We start from the raw sequence: 4,836 nt of genomic DNA on the forward strand, positions 1-4,836 counted from the left end.
GCCCATAAAAAAGAGCAAATAAAAAGCAAAATACAAAAAGACATAAAATGTAAAACAGGTTCGAACGCCACAAGCTCACACTTCCGCTTCAACTTTCCGCCTATCATCCTTTGAAGGTAACCCTTTTCTCCTCTCTCTCCTATTTATTTAGAGATACTTACACTTTAGTGGCTATTCAATGAAAGCAAGTGTCTTTACAAGAAAAAGAAAGTTTACTGATTTTTATAGCTGGTAGGCTGTAGACCATTAGCTGAATTTGGAATTTTATAATGTTCAAATTAAAAAAAAATATATATTATTTCTATGATTTTTCTTTTTTTTTTCAATCTGGGTTTTGTGGTACTGCCTTTGTATGTTTGTTTCAACTTGTTATATTAAATTCTGGGGCATTTGCAAACTTTGTTGTGATTGAATCATGGAAGTTGAAATATACAATTATCTACTGTAATCGGGTTTTGCTTGTTGGTTTGTTCAATTCTTGGAGTTTTTTTATTTTTTAATGGTTGATCAAAGTAAATGTTTTTGTTGAAAGAATGGTAAGATTGATCACTTATTATCATGTTTTATAATTCATTAGTAAGATTATTACAAGATAAAAATCTCTATAAGCTATCATTTGATCTCTTATAGGCTATAGTCTTGGAAGTATTTTTGCTATTCAGGTGAAGTTATTGTGACACTTGACGTTTTCATGCATGCTATTTTTCAACAAGAAAGAAAAAACTTGCTGTTTTTATTAGGGAACATTTTATTTTTGGTACGGCATCATCTATGCAAGCAGAATAGCTATAGACACTTGGTTTTGGTGCTCAATCTGCAGGGTGCCAACGTTTTCAGAGGCGTTTGATTTTGCAAAGGCAGTTCTGCACAACGAGTAGGGGAGTTTCTGTTTCTTGGTCGTATAGTTTGGATAAGGATCCAAATCCACCAATTGAAAGGTTAAAGGATGCATGAATGATATAGAGTGCAGTTCCTGCCATGGGTCATAACCAGGAATCTTCAGCTGACCTCTGCTTTCATACGATGGATGTTCTAATGTGTTATGGAGTCTTTGCTCCTGTGAAGCATTCATTTCTGGGGCATGCTTGTCTTGTTTTTTGTGGTGGACGTCGGTTAGGTATGCTCTTACATGAAGTCTTGCAATGGCTTGTGTTCTGATCATGTGATTCTTTAGAATCTTTTTTTATTCTATTGCAAAGTGAGAAAACCAAAGTTGACTTGAGGGGCTTTTCTCCATCCTTTTATTGTGCTTCTTTAGCATACTTGGGCTCTGAAACTCAAATTGGCTCGAGTGAGCTCAGTGTTTTTCCATATGTATGTGCCAGTGGACTAAATGCTGGATTTTTTAGAGGTTGATTGTACATGTTTTGGCTACAATTACAAATTCAATTTTTGTCTTCAATTATATAAGAGCATACCTAATCAGGATAGGATTGGAAGATCTTGAATTAGTACAATTTATGACATTGGAAGAAATGTCAACTGCATGGCCCCTTAAAAAGTTGGGAGTACTGTATAGGGACTAACAATGTGCAGCTGAGGGAGTAACTTCTTTATTTACTATGGTGTTGTTTCTTTGCAATTCATGCTTCGGTTATCTTTGTAGGTGTTTTTTTTTTTACTTAGTTCATGGATTCCCCACCATTTGTTTTCACTAACAGGAGGCACATCCAGAATTCCATCTTAGAGTTCCTGCAATTGTGAGTGCTCCTGAAAAGAAAGAGCTCATTTCGAAGGTAGCAGTTGGATATTCTTACTATTACATTTTTTCCATGTTGTATATAATTATTATGCAATGTCCCTTTCATGATTTTCAATCAATAGTCTTCTTATATTGTTATTTGTATCTTTTTTTCACTAATCGAGCTATAAAAATTTCCATTATCATCATCCCCAAAAGGTAACAAAATTGCCATAATAGCTATTATGCTATGTTGAGAAAAATTTTATATACTTCTCCAAATTCATTGGTTTACTGTGAATATAATTAAGGTTACTTCCAAAATTGCTTGTCTACAAAATTGATGGAAGGAATTAGCCTATGAATATATGCTTACATACTCAATTTATTAAGAAAATGTCATTTTATCTAAAATATATATAAAATTTCCTTGCATAATAAGAATTTGCTGGGGAGGAGCTATACCCACCTTTAGCATGTAAGCTTTTTCCTTGCAGATTCTATATTCTATTTTCAGATTGTTTTTCTTCCTTTTTTTCCCAGCATTAAAACTTGTATCAATATTTACTGGTTAACAATATTAATTTTTAACTTCAGCATCTAAGAACAGCCAGAACCCCACTTGCAGGATTTGCCTTGATCATGCCTCCAGTGCATCATGCTATACCAAAAGGAACCATGAGCTTTTGTCTTTTTGGCAAGGTGACCATTGCAGCTCGTCATGCCCAATCATGTGGATGGATTAAAACGAGTCTCAATCATTGATTTTGATGTTCACCATGGGGAATGGGACGGATGATGCATTTTATGACAATCCAAATATATTCAAGTAAGCTATATTCTCTTTGCACTTGATACATTTTTCTCTTGCTATTCACATGCAATTTTTGCATCTTGCTAAATTATCTCATTGTCTTCGTCCTATCTTATCAATTATAATGCCTCATTTGGAGCATGAATTTTATACTTAAACAAAGATACAGAAGGTCAGATGTTGCAAAGAAAAAAATCTAGTCAACTGGACATCTCAAGCAAATATATGATCAGAATAAGTTTTTGTTTCCTTGTTGAAGAACTGTAGATAATCAAGCAATTATGAAAATGAACTATGTGCCAGTTTCTTCAACAAAAATCCAAACTGTCATATTGGTTATGTATGTGATGAATGCATGTGTTATTTCCCCAAATTTTCAGCACATCCCTTTTTTCAAGATAAAAGGTGCTCTAAAATCTTAACTTACCTAGTATGAAATGTCATTCTTTGTCGGTTGTTAGGGATTGTTCAGGTTTGAATTTCCCCTTCCCTTGGAAAAAATTGAGGTTTTACTTTCTTTGCCACTAGGAAAACTGATGTGATATAAAAAGCATCTTCTTTTCCTTTGTTCTTCCTTTGTTCTTCCTTTTCTCTTCTCTCATTTGTGTGTTTTTCTTTTCACTTTGGGTAATTAGCTTTGTGTTTGAGGTGGAAAATTAAAGACTTAAAAGTAATAAAAGCCAGCCATCTTGTCTGTGCAGGAGGTCGTTTTAATAGTGCTCTGTTTACCAACTATTGTTCTCTTACTCCCTATGTCCTGACATTTTCTCTGTCCATTCTCATACTACTTTGGGATCTCACATTTCATGCATTCTTCTGTGTTTTATCATAAGGACAGTTTTGCTAATTCTCAGCTATTTATTGTTAAAAGTGAAAGAGAAAATCAGGAGAAACATTTTGTTCAATCTCAAATTGGCAAGGCACGCAAATAATTCTGGGTCAAGGGAGTAATATGCATGTCAAAACACATGCTAAAAAGCAGAAAATAGGTGATTAACTGACCTATATTATACTTAGCCAGCAGCATGATATGTGTACTTGTGGCATGTTCTTGCAGTTTGCGTGCCAAATGCTATTATTCAAGTAGGATTTCTGCTGCTGGATACACACGTATGTAAGTATAAATGCATAATGTGCCCGCTAACCACTTAAATCCTATTTTCCTTTTTATGAGCACAGGATGGAAGCTATCCAGGTACTGGTAAAAGTGACGAGCTAGATCATGGAGATAGTGAAGGTACATCTTTAAATCTGCCTCTACAAAGAGGCTCAGGTGATATTGCCAATAGGCCCGTATTTGATGAAGTCATTGTACCAAGTGCTCAAAGGTTCAAGCCAGATATTTTTCTTGCTTCTGCTGGGTGAGTTGCCACCCTTCCCATGGAATTCAATACATCCTCGAAAGGAAATAATTTTGCAACACGTTTCCCTGTTTTGCTGAAAACAATTTGTTTCCCAAAATGACATGACGTGGCAATCATATGGGAATATTTTACTCATTTTTCCTTTCTATGCTATCTAAGATAAAATCATCTCGGTGTTTTACTGCAATTTAAATGTTATGCATTGCTTGCACCTGCATCAGTTCTTAGTGACTGTTTGTGAAGCCTTTCAACAGCCCTTTTGAACTCTAAATAGCAAGCTTGGTTGAACTAAATAGTTTTGACAAAGTTTTAACATCTCATACTGAGGTTTGAAACTGTGTTATTGTGCTATTAAAACGAATAGACTGAACAAAGCATGCATTGCGAATATTTTTCCAGGTATGATGGTCATGTTCTGGATCCACTTGGAAGTCTTTGATTTACAACAGGAACATGCTGCATGCTTGCCTCTAATATTAAACAACTGGCGAAAGATCCGTGGCGGCTGTTGCGTGTTTTTCTTGGAGGGAGGATACAACCTTGATTCTGTTTCATATTCAGCGGCGGGCTACTTTCATGCTTTCATTGGGGAGAAGAGTTTGGCATCTGAGTTTGATGAACCTGCCATCAACTAAGATGAAGCAAGCGATTCAGAGAATTAAACACATGCATTCTCTTTGAAGATGTGTAGGCATTAATTACATGTCTGTTTTGCCAGCAAGCTTGTTGGGCACCTAAAACACCAGCAGAGCTTTCCTTGGTTAAATACTGCAATCTCCAAGGTAGTTCTTTAGATGTCTTAAAAGGATAGTAATTTTCCTGTGTAGCATCGTTTAACAGGTATCAGTGACAAGCGTTAGCTAGTAAAGTTATATCCTGCAAAAAAAGATTGTAGTTCATGTTTAGATGAATGATTTTTCCCATTCCATTTGTTTCTTTTTATGGACAGAATAGAAAGGTGAATGGTTTCTTGCCCA

At 35.3% G+C, this 4,836-nt stretch overlaps 1 pseudogene; it reads left to right on the forward strand.

Moving 5' to 3' along the window:
* Positions 1 to 237: 237 nt before the first annotated feature.
* On the forward strand, positions 238 to 4,836 carry LOC118040289 (histone deacetylase 14, chloroplastic-like; annotated as a pseudogene).

The sequence above is a fragment of the Populus alba genome, chromosome 7 (genome assembly GCF_005239225.2).
Source record: "Populus alba chromosome 7, ASM523922v2, whole genome shotgun sequence".
In the NCBI taxonomy this organism is placed as follows: domain Eukaryota; kingdom Viridiplantae; phylum Streptophyta; class Magnoliopsida; order Malpighiales; family Salicaceae; genus Populus; species Populus alba.